Source organism: Betta splendens, chromosome 1 (genome assembly GCF_900634795.4).
Source record: "Betta splendens chromosome 1, fBetSpl5.4, whole genome shotgun sequence".
NCBI lineage: Eukaryota > Metazoa > Chordata > Actinopteri > Anabantiformes > Osphronemidae > Betta > Betta splendens.
The window spans coordinates 4,179,616-4,195,087 of NC_040881.3; positions in this window are offsets into that span (position 1 = coordinate 4,179,616).

Consider the following 15,472-nt stretch of genomic DNA (forward strand, 5'->3'; position numbering starts at 1 on the left):
TTTTCATTTGAAAACTAAAACAGTAATGCACATTGTAAATAAAAAATAATACATTTAAACACTGTAATTAAACAGGATTCACGTACCATACTAACTATAAGACAATGAAACTGGTTTTACACATTGTTCACTTTAAGGAAATTATCTGACTAATATTTAACTGAGGAGTGGCTCCTACAACCACCACTGGTGGTTCAGCAGCACACAGACATGTGCCTTATTAGCCAATAACTGCCGGGAGCTGTATCTTAGTACTAGTGATAACCTAGTTTCTTCTGTAGCTAGGGTCATTAAATGGCACATTAATATTAAAGCCTACAACACAGTGACCTTATCTTTTATTGCTTCAATAAATCCTCAGCGACAGATTTTCCATCCCCTTAGTGGCCAAATAGTCTCCCTAGCTGTCCCTGACGCACTCTCCTCAAGCACCTTCACCTCAGCACATCCATTTATCTTTCCATCCAGGCTCATTTGGCAACTGGCTTTCAACATTCAGTTTCCACTGAAATGGCAATGACGTTGCTCTGAGTTTCCATGAAAAGGTTCTGCTGCTCAGCCCACGGTGCCAAACCACAGAGCCCAGTCTGGATTCTGATCACTCAAATCCCCACGATTTAGCCATGTTACTATCAGAGTTAAATCTGCATGTGGGTGCTGTCATGAGTGGTGCAAGGGCTGAAAAGTATTCACTCACTTTGTCTTTAAGGGGCCCGAAAAGTTCCTATGCTTGTTGTAGATCATCCTGCACATGATTAATAGAGCAACAGAGAACACGTGTTGACCCTGTTACACATCAGTGGACAGTCCTAACACACAACTGTTCACACCTGTCTGTATACATTACATGCATACATACATTTAGTTGCTGCCGTGTCGCTTGGATTGAAAGGTCAAAAGGTCACTCTCACAGTTGTTACATCTGTCTGTACCGAAAATGTGTATGATCATTATATTGTACTGTACTGTACTGTATATAGTCAGTTTCCTCTGGACAGAATCACCGGCCAAGAGGAGATTAGTCATCAGATTTCGCTGGCACTCAAACACACATCAGTGTCTCTCCAATTTGCCTTTTTGTTTTTTCTGCATTGCGAAAATATTTTCCCCGAACAAACAGGCAATTAGTTTGACACACTGTCCATGTGTGAGCCAATCACCCAAACATATACAAAAGTGTATCATTGGTCCTGATAAATAATGTGATTATAGACACATTTGTTTTGTACATATATTCATGTGCTATTGCAGCGACAGTAATACTTATGTTGATGCTGATGTTTTGGAGCTACATGGATTATTAATATTTGAAATTTGTAACAGAATTTCACATTTTTTCAGAAAATGCAACTAAAATAGAAATTCCCAAATCCTTCAAATTTTGACTATTTCTTCTATTACTTCCACTAATCTGACAGTCTTTATGTACACTGGCTTTTCCACAGGAGTTTGATTGACACAGGCAATGATCATCATCCCGTGTGAGGCCTAACTGCTTTCTTGTCACACATCCTTATGTGAGGGGACCATTTTTACCCGGCTGCACAACACTCTACAACAGCTTTTGTGCCGTACTCTACATTTCCTCTGAGATTCTTTTCACAAATTCAGTAACCGCACACTTGCCTGACCTGTTCCGCCCCTCTGCTCACCCTGTGGGCTTTGCACCTTTGTGTTCTGGCCTCCTTGTCGCCCCCTCAGTCACCCATTTCCACCTATCCCCACACCAGGCAGGCAGCGGCGTGTTTGAAGTCAGTGACAGGCTGCTCCTAAACTTTGGACATCAGCCAGTTGCTATGATACGATCACCATTTTGTCAACCTTCAAGCTTGCGCACACACAGCTTGGATTTTGTCTGTTTTTGTGCAGAGTGACTTTCTATTGTTGGTGTCTAAAATTTTTCAAAATGAAAAACCATCTTCTGTCCCACTTTGTGTGATGCCCTTGAATTTGGGCAAGGTATTTTTGAAATGGAATACATTTCCATGCTTTAAATGCAGTAACGCTCCCGGTCACCTCTGACCTCTACTTTCACTTTCTTAAAACACTTTCTCATCTCTTTTACTTTCTTTATGCTCTTTTTCTGTAAACCTACAGTACATTTCTAACAAAGCTCTGCAGTGACACAGAATTTCTGTGCTTTTTTTATTAACACAATATGTATTCATTAACAACAATAACAAAATGTTGTCAGCGTAATCAAAGGCATTTCTGTTATTCATGCTGTCACCTGTTGCTAATCTCCTTTACCAGAAGTGCACAAACTAATATTTGATGAAAAATAAAGTGCAATAAATACCAAAGGTGAGCTAAATTACTTCTTCAATATAAAATTTACACCACATTTTTGGGTTTATTCTGTAATGCACCCAATTTTGGTTATTAATTCTGGACATTAAATTTTCCTGACATTAATGTGTCCACACACGCACACAAACAGCGGGTTATCAGGTCCCAATACACAGACTGACTGAGTGCTCACAGGTTCTAATTCTGAAGCCAATCCAGCTTCCAATTACCTGTGTATCCAGCACAATTACTGTTGCATTTTCTCCCCTCCATCCATCTATTGCTCTCTATCACCAAGCATCCTGTTATGGCTTCTCACCCACAGTGAGACACATATAATTACAAACAAACAGACACAGCATTTATAAGTTCACCGCAGCAGGACATTCAGTCTGACACGAGCATGGATACCTCAGCTACATCAATGTGTGTGTGTGTGCGTGTGTGTCTCCCTCTGTGCTGGGCTGAGCTCCCACTCCCCACTCGCTCTTTAACGCACGCGGTGGGATGACCTCCACAGAGGGCTCTATCATCGGGCCGAGCTGCGACGGCAATCTCTGCTCCACTCTCAGAGGTAAACATTGGGACTGTACCCTGTCTCTTTAACACCTGTTTGACTAGGCTAATGACTTCCATCCTGCAAATCAGCACGGCCGCACGCACACACACACACACACACACACACACACAGGCACATGTACAAGCACAAGCACACGCAGGGCTAATGAGCGGCGTCCTGCAGCTCGAGCTGTCATCGTGGTGGAGTCAATATTAACTGACCTGTCACAGAGAGTGGAGTGCTGGGAGGATGCACACAATAGGAAAGTGGCTGCAGACAGAGAGGGAGACGCGAATGTTAAAGCGCAGCTGTGGGACACGTGCGATGCTTTTAGAATCAGTACAATAGGTGTTTTATGCTGTAAACTGTTTTTTTTATGGTAAAGCTAGATATTAGTCACAACTAACCCCAGATATAATAAGTGGACCTTTTCTTGTTTGCTGCCTGTTGCTTTGCTATTGTCGCCCGTCGTTCTCATTATTCATCCAGTCGGTTGAGACACATCAGCCTGATTCTGCTTGAGGTTTCTCCTTATTTTTGCTGCTCATGTGGGATTTCCTGGGTTTTTATATACATTTCTATACCTTGTATATTTGTGTTCTATAAGGTCTTAAACATCACATTGTAAAATGAACTGAGCCTTTAGGCTGAAAGATTTCCTGCATTTCATTCTCCAGGGTGGCTTCACTCCATCAAACCTCACCCATGTCCAGGATGTAAACAGTGGAGAGCGGAGTGGATGGAGAGGTACATAAAGAGCCATCTATGTTCAACAGAAGTGCCAGACTCCAATTTATCAAACTGCCTTTTCAGCCATCCTCAGGAATATCAAGGACACTTCACACATCCCCTGGCGAGGCCACAACTAATGACCCGTTACTGGGGGTGGGAACGCTTGTAAGAGCTGTGACGTCGGATCCTAACAACTCTCATTGAGCCTTTCTATTGTCCACCTAACAAGCTATTCAGCTCAGGTGAGAACTAACAGCACCTTGGGGGATACATCCAAGGTCTCACACCAACTCTCCTCCGACTGAAGAAGCTCCTTGGGTGAGAAGTGAAACGGGTGGAGTGAACAAAAAGCCGATTGCCGTGATTTAACTTCTATTTGACCTCAGCGGGTGACGCCGTCTAAGCAGTCCAACCAAGTCCAACGACCACAACAGAACAGTTCCACCCATCTCGACCCGAACCCGCTGCTAAGCAACAAACGGCTGACCTGTCAGAGCCACTAAAGTAGCGCGGTGTCAAAATGTGTGCCAGAAAGTGAAGGGACATCAGGGGGCAGCGCTGCATAAGTGCTGGTTGTTGGGACAACAACAGAGAAGCTAACAAAAAAGGTGTCGTGACTTCTTTATCTGCCTTTCTTTGTTTTCTTCTCATTTTGCAAGAAAAATAATTACAGAGGAAGATGAATGGAGTGAATGAATAGAAGTCCAATTTTCTAATCAGAAACACTCAGAAAGGCTTCAGTTGATGGTTTGTTATCCTTTCTTTGTCTGTGTGTGTGTGTGTGTGTGTGGGGGGGGGGGGGGGTTAGGTTTCATTGTGGCTCCGGTTGATGCTGAATTCTTGCATTTCAGGCAGATGGAAACCTGATCCCTGTAAAGCAGCAGCTCCACCTGTTATCCAAGCTATCTCCTGGGGCTCAGAGAGGAGGTGAGGGTGCACCGAGAAGAAAGGGCAGGAATGAGGGTAAGCTGGTGGTAGCAGGAAGCCTTTCATGTGAAAAAAAGAGAGCGCGGAGGAAATGAAGAGGGAATTGTAAGGAGTTAGGTCACACCTGTACAGGACTGAAAGGGACAGGGAGGGATGTGGGGATAAGTCTAACACCAATGGGAGAAAGAGAGGAGCGCTGTGGAGAAGGATCACTTTTTAGTGAGTCAAGCAGATAGAAAGGGGTGTGAAAATCACAGTCTAGGCTTTCAGGGCTCTTTTAAGGAAGGAGAATGACGGAAAGTAAGTGAGAAAGCAGAGGGAGTGAGGCCATTGAAGTAGGAAAAAGGGAAAATATAACCAGCAATTTCAGGGTCGTCTCGTGGACCGGTTGGAAAGAGCGCAGGGCGAAATGGAGGAATGAAAGGCTCCCACCGCGGAGCGTCCATTTGTTTGTTTGACTTCCTCTGCGCATGTGTTTGCTCGACCTCCGGGCTCCCGCCACGCGTCATCTGCCGCGGCAGCAGACGCGGCGGCGGAGACGGACCTCCAGTCGCCTGCCCCCCCCCCCCCCCCCGAGCGGCCGCCCCCCCGAGCGCCCGGCCCATCGGATGGACCTCGCAGCCGGTCGCACCCGACATGTGGGATCGCAGCCTGACGCACCTGTAATCACACGCAATTATACAGCCTCACACTGAGAGGGGGGGAGAGGGGAGGAGGGGGAGACGGAGCAAACACCACTCCAAGTGCTCAACATAACAGCCCATCACGGACGGCCTCTTTATTAGCATTGATGCACAGGTCTGTGGAGGCCTGAACGTGCGTGCGTGCGTACGTGCGTGTGTGCGTGCGTGCGTGCGTGCGTACTTGCGTGCGTGCGTACGTGCGTGCGTGCGTGTGCGTGCGTGTGTGCGTACATGCGTGCGTACGTGCACGCAGCGATGCCCACAGGCAGTCACTCCCAGGCCTGGTGTTACAGTGATCTCCTAGAAAACTGATGCCATACCCTGAGGGAAACACTCCATGAGCTTTGATATTCCTCTTCCATCCAGACCCCCCCCCCCCACCTCGCTGCCCTTTACTCGTCCTCCTCCTAACTCACTTCTTTTTTTATTTTCAACCAATTCCATCTTTCCGCCAAGTATAAATTTCCTCCTCCCTGTGGAGATGAAAAACACAGAGACTCTTTATCCCCCCCCCCTCATATTTCTATTTTCAATTTCTTGATGTTTCAGTCCGTCTCAGATGGGCTATCATATAATGTTACACAATAACATATAGTGTGTGACACCTGCATATAGAGGAAGCTACAAACTTTACGACCATGAAGCAGCGTGAAGTACGGCGGGTATAAAAACTGATGAGTAAGCATTACCTGGGTGATTTAAAACTAGCTTTAGTGACTGTGCTTGGTTTGCAGTAAAAACACAAAAACACCTCAAAATAGAAACGCTGTCCAACACAGCGACAATAAAAGTCCTTGTATTGATTATAGATGAGGGGAGTCTGAGGTGAGACCAGCGCAGCTCAGTGGTTGCAGTCTGACGTCCTGCACAGAGAAGTTGGAGGCTTCACAGGGTCCTGACATCTGATGACTCATCATATCAGCTGCACAGCTCTTCATTTGCTTGGTGCTAATTACTGGGCAGGGCCTGCTTTCATTAGAGCAGGTCGTTGTATCGCTTCATTTTTGTATGGGTCCCGTCAATGCGAGGTCGATACAAAGTAGAGCTGTCCACAATCACGTTTTACAAATAGTCCATGTCAAGCCTGGAAAAGTGACCAAAAGAACAGCACAGCCTTTAATGGTATACGCAGAAATTTGTAGTATTAATATTGTGAAGTGTAAAATGGATTGTGCAAAGTGGACATGCTAATTACGAGAGCTATTTTTGTTCAGACACATAAATGAGGTGAAGAAGATCAAACAAACATGAGGGTGGAAATTTAGATTCACACACACAAAAAGCGTTCCCACACAAGAACATCCCCGATCTTAAAAGCATCCCAGAGAAATCATTAATTTTAATACTGCAGCTAAAAACACAGATGATGAGATGAAACTCCAGAATGTGCGCTTGATGCGCTCTAAAGGGAGCGGCTCGACTTTTTAGGAATGCCTGCTTGTTAGTTTTCTGGTAAAAACGATGGATGGCTGCGCAGCGGAGCAGAGAGAAGCTAGCTCCTCTTAGCACCAGTACAGGAACCAAAGGAAACGGGAAGCCAGAACTCTGTAAATGAGTCTGCCAGCGCCTCTGACGCTCGCTAACATGATGGATGCGCTGATTTTAGACGCACAAAGACTTTACGTGCGTGTAAACAACCATTTTAAGGAGTTTGGGACCATTTCTAGGCACAGCGGCTGAAAAAGGAGGTTCCCGTCATAAACACAAATAGGAGCTTGTAAAATGGCGACTAGCGGACCCTCGACCCCCGTAAAGGTAAAGTCTGAGAGCAGAGAGGAACAGGCTGGACCATATGACCTTCATGTGTCAGTGCTGCGTGTAGAGACATCAGACTGGCGCCCAGACGTTACAGGATAGTACACGCGTGTTCACATGTGTGTATGACTTTAGGGTGTATCACACACACACACACACACACACACACTGAACATACTTGCGCTTGGCTGAGCTGGTCACTGGTGCATGTGCACCCCTGACATGTTTTCTATATGCACATCTATCACACATGCAGCTCCTTGTAACACCCCATCACTACACACACACACACACACACACACACAGAACAGCCCATCAACAGATGAGTGCAGTGATACATTTCAGTATTTCTCATAACATGTAGTCACTATACGTCCTCGTACGTCCTGTTCCTCCCTCTTTGTCTGCAGTGTTGTGCATCTATAAACCAAACACAACCTTTATTACTTCCTATTCTCGTCCACGCTGCTTGATTATTATATTTAAGATGCTTCTGGTTTCACTGAGCTCTGAGATAAGAGCTTATGAGGCCTTGAAGAAAGCTGCAACAACAAAGGGAATAGGAAGATGAGAGAGTGACACATCTGTCCTGTTTCTAAAGACCGTCTCATGTATGAAGCCCAACTAAAGACACAGAGAGAAAAAGAAGTTACAAGGTTAGGAGACAGTGGTGTTATCGGCTCCATCGCTGGCCTCCCCCTGGACCACAGAGCCACACTGCCCCCCTCAGGCCAGCTGTGAACAGGGATCCCCTCACACCCACCTACAGGTTTAGCGTTGGGGCTTCACGCAAGCGTGTGTGCTTGTATTTACCAAATCAAATCAAAACCCTCGACACGTGTGTTTGCGTGTTTGTTTATGTTGAGTCGTCCCCTCTCCGCCGAGCACGGGAACCAATCAGAGCCTGAGCTCAGCTGAGAACCTGACCCTGACACATTACCAAGTGTGGGACAGTCGACCGATAATGAAGTGGAGCTACGGCGCGACCTCACACTTTATTACTCATACATGCGCACACACGTGTGCACGCACGCACACGCACGCACACGCATGCACTCACAAATCCAAATTAGCTGCCGTTCCACAGCCGAACACCTGCCCTCTCACCCAGGAGGAGATTTGATTGGTTTTGGTTTTTACAAGCATTGGGTTTAACATGCAGCTGGAAAGTGGCAGAGAGAGAGAGAGAGCGAAAGAGAGAGCGAAAGAGAGAGAGAGCGAGAGAGAGAAAAGAGAGAGAGAGACAGAAAGAGAGCGAGGAGAGACAGAGAGAGAGAGAGAGAGAGTCTCAGCTGCACCGAGAATCAATTCAGTTAAAGCACTTTTCACTGTACTGTACATCATTCTCTGACTTTTATCCTCCTTAACTCGCTTTTGAATTCAACGCGTCTCACATCTCCAACAGGTCACTGGCTAATGGCAAAATGTCCAGTAACAAAGGCTCCGCTGATTTCCCTTCTTGACGTCTATAATCAGGAACTTGTTCACACCCGAGGCACAGGCGGAAATTGTTGGCAGCACAAAAACACACTCGCACATACAAAGGAACGGCAGCTAATTGAAAGTGTTGCGCTTCAACATACTTCCTTCTTCTCAGCGGGACAGCTGGAATAATCAGCCCATTCAGGCCCAGCGCTGCCTCTGGACGGGGTCGCGGCGCCGTGTCCTCACTCCACCCAGGGCTCCAAAATGGCTGCACAGGCGCTGATGCTGTGAAGCCCAACAGCAATGACACTGTAACTCGTTCAGCGGCGTGAACTACCGGGCCGCCTGTTTATCTGGTATATAAAAAGCAGGAGAAGCTGTCAGTCAAGCATCCACAGAAACAGGACGGTCTCTCTGTTTTGACTGTGACTGAGACACGCTATCAAACAGAGGACGGTCCCATCGATGGCGCCGTCTCCTCGCTGACCTCAGACTTCGGTTCCTGATGAACATAATCACGCCGCTTCGTCGTCGGTGCAGTTTCTGAGCAGCTGATGAATGTTCCACCGGCGCTCGCTCTCCTTCTGCCTGCGCTTGGGAAACAGAATGACAGAGCGCGGAGCTGCGGTATTTTCAGCGTGGACGGATGAATGACGCCGCCATCTGACAGGTGAAGGACAACAGCGTCGGCATCAGCTCACGTTCGCTGGTGATTCGCACATCATTAGCTTCAGGGTCATGTAGAAATAGTTTACCAAAGCCAGGTAGAGCCATTATGAGCAGCCGGCTTTACTGTAAGGTGGTTAAAGAGGATGACGCTCAGACTGGAAAGACTGGAAAGACTGGACAGACTGGACAGACTGATAGACTGATGGACTGGACAGACTGACAGACTGGACAGACTGATAGACTGACAGACTGGACAGCCTGATGGACTGATAGACTGGACAGACTGACGGACTGGAAAGACTGACAGACTGGACAGACTGACAGACTGGATGGCCTGATGGACTGATGGACTGGACAGACTGACGGACTGGACAGACTGACAGACTGGACAGACCGACGGACTAGAGAGACTGATAGACTGATGGACTGGACAGACTGACAGACTGGACAGACTGACAGACTGGACAGACTGATAGACTGATGGACTGGACAGACTGACAGACTGGACAGACTGATAGACTGACAGACTGGACAGCCTGATGGACTGATAGACTGGACAGACTGACGGACTGGACAGACTGACAGACTGATAGACTGATAGACTGGACAGACTGACAGACTGGACAGACTGATAGACTGGAAAGACTGGACAGACTGACAGACTGGACTGACTGATGGACTGGACAGACTGGACAGACTGATAGACTGAGACTGGACAGACTGACGGACTGGACAGACTGACAGACTGGACAGACTGATAGACTGATGGACTGGACAGACTGGACAGACTGATAGACTGACAGACTGGACAGCCTGATGGACTGATAGACTGGACAGACTGACAGACTGGACAGACTGATAGACTGATGGACTGGACAGACTGACAGACTGGACAGACTGATAGACTGGAAAGACTGGACAGACTGACAGACTGGACTGACTGATGGACTGGACAGACTGATAGACTGACAGACTGGACAGCCTGATGGACTGGACAGACTGACGGACTGGACAGACTGACAGACTGGACAGACTGACGGACTGGACAGACTGACAGACTGGACAGACTGACAGACTGGACAGACCGACGGACTAGACAGACTGATAGACTGATGGACTGGACAGACTGACGGACTGGACAGACTGACAGACTGGACAGACTGACGGACTGGACAGACTGGACAGACTGACAAACAAAAGCCCGCTTAGCTCTCCAGCCGCGTAGATCTACGAAGATTCTCTTCAGGCATCATTACGAGTGCCACGTTTGCTCCACGTGAAGCAGGCAGCGTCCACACAGGAACGGGCGATTAGTCACAGCCTCTCAGTCGGTCATTATGCATTCAGTTACCTCCTGTCACGCTGCTTTTAAAACACCCTCCATCCCCAACAAGGGCGTTGAGTTTATGTTTTATCAGTCAGCAGGTGGTGGGGGTGGAGAGGAGCTGCATCAGCTGGATCCTCAACAAAGCAACATCCACACGAACCCTGCATCCGTTTGGGACGTGTTTAATCACACTTAGGCTAAAACTGAGCAGTCTGATCACCTTGTATTGATCTTCAGCGACCGCTCCCTCTCAGATGATGAGTGAAGCCAAACCGAGGCAGGAAACCGTCCTGGTGCTGGATGAGGACGCGTTCATTTGTTCAGGTTAAACCCTTCGTTTGTCACCAGCCCATAGATCACAGCTCTGTGTTCATTTATTGTGTCTGTGGGCCACCGTGACAGAAAAATGAGTCATTTAAGTAACAAATAATATTACACATATGAAGCATTTAGTCTTTTATTGAGTCTCTACTACATTACTTAATTACTCACTGGTGGCTTTGAATTTATTAGCGATCATTAGGGCTGCTTGAAGGCAGCGGAGCCGCGTTCGGGTTCTCTCTCCGCCCGTGGACCCCACGTCTGCGCCGAGCGCCGGGCTGTGATGTATGGTCCCACTGTAAGCTCCACCAAGTACTGAGAGGAAATGATGGAGGGCATGTTTGGATGACGAATGAAGCAGGGCTCAGGATTAAGAGCCACCGACACCGGAGGGAGGGAGCAGGCGTGATTTAAACCTGTGTTTACGCAACACAGCGAGGCTGCGCTTTGCAGGACTCTCTGGATTGTGAGCAGAAGTAATAAAAGCGCCGCTATTATGCAGCGAAGGTGTCAGGAACTCGGGCGGGCAGGCGGCGAACCCACATGCACAGCACGGAGGCGATATTATAATCCACAAAAGGGTTTATTCTCAAAGGCACGGTCAGACGGTCCAGGTCATACACAGAAAAGGCTCGGCGAAAGTACAGACAGGGAACAGGCAAAAACTCACGGTAAGTAGGTAATCCAAGGTCGGGCAGGATACATGATACGGGCAGGAACAGGACACGGGAAACACGAACACTCAGGGAACTCAACTCATCAAACACGAACACTCAGGGAACTAGAATGCGACAATCTGGCAGGGAACTAAGGACACAGGTGGTGGTTAAATACACAGTGACTTGATGACTAACAGAGTGCAGGTGTGGGTAATGAGCAGGGACAGCTGTGACAAGACAAGAAACCGGAAGTAAAGCTAGAACACAAAACAGAGACCGGGAGACTACCAAAATAAACAAACGGAAACTGGAACCAAAATAAGACAAGCAGGACATGACGTGAAAACAGGGAACAACTAGAAACAAAGACACGGATCATGACAGTACCCCCCCCCCTATGGCGCCTTCCACGGCGCCTACGGAAGCCTCCCCCCCCAAACCAGGGCGGGCGGAGGGTGGTCCCAGGCGGAGGGACCGAATCCCTACCCCTCAAGGTACATGAGCAGGGTGGGTGGAGGGAGGACCGGAGGAGGGCCAAAACAAGAGTCCACACGAAAACCTCAAAGTCCATGAACAGGAAAAAAAAAAAAGTCCAGGGATTCCGTCACGGAGGGTGACGGCGTGGCGAGATCCTGCTCAGCAGCCGCTGAGCCAGGATGGCACTCTTAGTGCCCTTGAGCTGGGACGATGTCCCCGGGGACCACCCCGCATGGCAGCGTCCACCAGGCGGACGCTGATCCAGGCGGTTGAGGAGTCGAGGCGGACGGCGCCGCAGGAGGCAGCGCCATCCCAGCAGCAGGATGCGCCGAGGGCGAGGCCACCAGTCCGGCAGCAAAGGCAGAGACGAGGCAGGAACCAGCGGCGTCCTCCTTGGACCACCGCGACGAGAGACGTGAACCAGCGGCGTCCTCCTTGGACCACCGCGACGAGAGGCAGGAACCGAAGCAGATGCGGCCGGAGCCGGACCGCCAGGGACCGATGCAGATGCGACCGGAGCCGGACCGCCAGGAACCGATGCAGATGCGGCCGGAGCCGGGCCGCCAGGAACCGATGCAGATGCGTCCGGAGCCGGGACGGGAGCGACCCCCTCCTGGAGGTCGGCAGGAACTACGGAGCGACCCCTCCTGGAGGTCGGCAGGAACTACGGCGGGAGCGACCCCCTCCTGGAGGTCGGCAGGAACTACGACGGGAGTGACCCCCTCCTGGAGGTCGGCAGGAACTACGACGGGAGCGACCCCCTCCTGGAGGTCGGCAGGAACTACGACGGGAGCGACCCCCTCCTGGGGGTCCGCCGGGACTGCGGCGGGCGCGACCCCCTCCTGGGGGTCCGCCGGGACTGCGGCGGGCGCGACCCCCTCCTGGGGGTCCGCCGGGACTGCGGCGGGCGCGACCCCCTCCTGGGGGTCCGCCGGGACTGCGGCTGGCGCGACCCCTCCTGGGGGTCCGCCGGGACTGCGGCTGGCGCGACCCCCTCCTGGAGGTGCGCCGGGACTGCGGCTGGCGCAACCTCCTCCTGGAGGTGCGCCGGGACTGCGGCTGGCGCAACCTCCTCCTGGAGGTGCGCCGGGACTGCGGCTGGCGCAACCTCCTCCTGGAGGTGCGCAGGAACTGCGGCTGGCGCAACCTCCTCCTGGAGGTGCGCAGGAACTGCGGCTGGCGCAACCTCCTCCTGGAGGTGCGCAGGAACTGCGACTGGCGCGACCTCCTCCTGGAGGTGCGCAGGAACTGCGACTAGCGCGACCTCCTCCTGGAGGTGCGCAGGAACTGCGGCTGGCGCGACCTCCTCCTGGAGGTGCGCAGGAGCTGTAGCTAGCGCGACCTCCTCCTGGAGGTGCGCAGGAACTGCGGCTAGCGCGACCTCCTCCTGGAGGTGCGCAGGAACTGCGGCTAGCGCGACCTCCTCCTGGAGGTGCGCAGGAACTGCGGCTAGCGCGACCTCCTCCTGGAGGTGCGCAGGAACTTCGGCTAGCGCGACCTCCTCCTGGAGGTGCGCAGGAACTGCGGCTAGCGCGACCTCCTCCTGGAGTTGCGCAGGAACTGCGGCTAGCGCGACCTCCTCCTGGAGTTGCGCAGGAACTGCGGCTAGCGCGACCTCCTCCTGGAGGTGCGCAGGAACTGCGGCTAGCGCGACCTCCTCCTGGAGGTGCGCAGGAACTGCGGCTAGCGCGACCTCCTCCTGGAGGTGCGCAGGAACTGCGACTGGCGCGACCTCCTCCTGGAGGTGCGCAGGAACTACGGCTAGCGCGACCTCCTCCTGGGGACCGGCGGGCGCTGCGGCTCCACGGGTGACGGGGACTGGAACGACCGCTACAGGGCCGACAGGAACGGGGACTGGAACGACCGCTACAGGGTCGACAGGAACGGGGACTGGAACGACCGCTACAGGGCCGACAGGAACGGGGTCAGAGACAGGGGTGACCTTTACTTGGCCTACGGGAACGCCCTCTACTTGGACTACGGGAACGCCATCTACTCGGCCTACGGGAACGCCCTCTACTCGGCCTACGGGAACGCCCTCTACTCGGCCTACGGGAACGCCCTCTACTCGGCCTACGGGAACGCCCTCTACTCGGCCTACGGGAACGCCCTCTACTTGGCCTACGGGAACGCCCTCTACTTGGCCTACGGGAACGCCCTCTACTTGGCCTGCAGGGACAGGGACTGGAACGACCTCAATTTGGTCGGCAGGGACAGGGACTGGAACGACCTCAATTTGGTCGGCAGGGACAGGGACTGGAACGACCTCAACTTGGTCGGCAGGGACAGGAACTGGAACGACCTCAACATGGCCGACAGGGACAGGAACTGGAACGACCTCGACATGGCCGACAGGAACTGGAACGACCTCGACATGGCCGACAGGAACTGGAACGACCTCGACATGGCCGACAGGAACTGGAACGACCTCAACATGGCCGACAGGAACTGGAACGACCTCAACATGGCCGACAGGAACTGGAACGACCTCAACATGGCCGACAGGAACTGGAACGACCTCAACATGGCCGACAGGAACTGGAACGACCTCAACATGGCCGACAGGGACAGGAACGACCTTTAACGGATCGACAGGAACTGGAACGACCGCAACATGGACGACAGGGACTGGAACGGCCTCTACTTGGCCGACAGGAACTAGAACGGCGTCCTCCTCTGAGGAGCCGACAGGAACTGGAACTAGAACGGCCTCAATATGGCCGACGGGAACAGGGACGGCGTCCTCCTCTGAGGAGCCGACAGGAACTAGAACGGCCGCAACATGGCCGACAGGGACTGGAGCGGCGTCCCCTCCGGAGCTGGCATGACAGCTTACAGCTGCCGAGCTCGACGGGGGAGACGTCGGGCCTGATTGGGTGGGGTTAACAGTCGTCAGACGGACGGCGCCCTCTGACGGGGACAAGGACGGAACTGGGGTCAGGGCAACACACGACTGATCTGGGGTCTGGGCAACACACGGCTGATCTGGGGTCTGGGCAACACACGGCTGATCTGGGGTCTGGGCAACACACGGCTGATCTGGGGTCTGGGCAACACACGGCTGATCTGGGGTCTGGACTAGGTTCGACTGGGGGGACCTGGAGACGACAGGGCTGCACCGGGGCATGAGTAACACACGGCTGACCTGACTGAGAGGTGGGGCATGAAGCGACCGCTGGCTGCAGGCCCGGGAGTTGCAGGGCCTCACGCAGGACAGGCTCCCTCCGGACGAGAGCGGCTGCTTCCTCGAACAGTTGTTCTCTCGCCCCTGGTCTGTAGCCGAATTGGCGGTGTTCATGAGGTGGGCGAAGAGAAAGGCAACTGGAGGAGAGCAGAGGAGGTGGACCCGTCGGGCGACGCTGTCTGGGATGCCTGTTATCAGAGGGACACAGTCAGTCAGAGAGTTAAGGGGCTCCTCTGTCGGGGAAGAAGGCTGCTCGGTCCCCATGACCGAGACCGCGGGACCCGGGATCCTGGACCTGCGCCGCCGCCGTCGCCGTCCGGAGCAGCTGCGACTGTCCGTCGTTTGAGGCGCTGGGCGCGGTGTGGACCGGACCTCTGTACCGGGATCCGCATGGTGAAACGGGGCCGCGGCGTCTGGAGCTTGGGCTGGAGACTGGGGAAAACACGATTGAGCAGGAGACTGGGC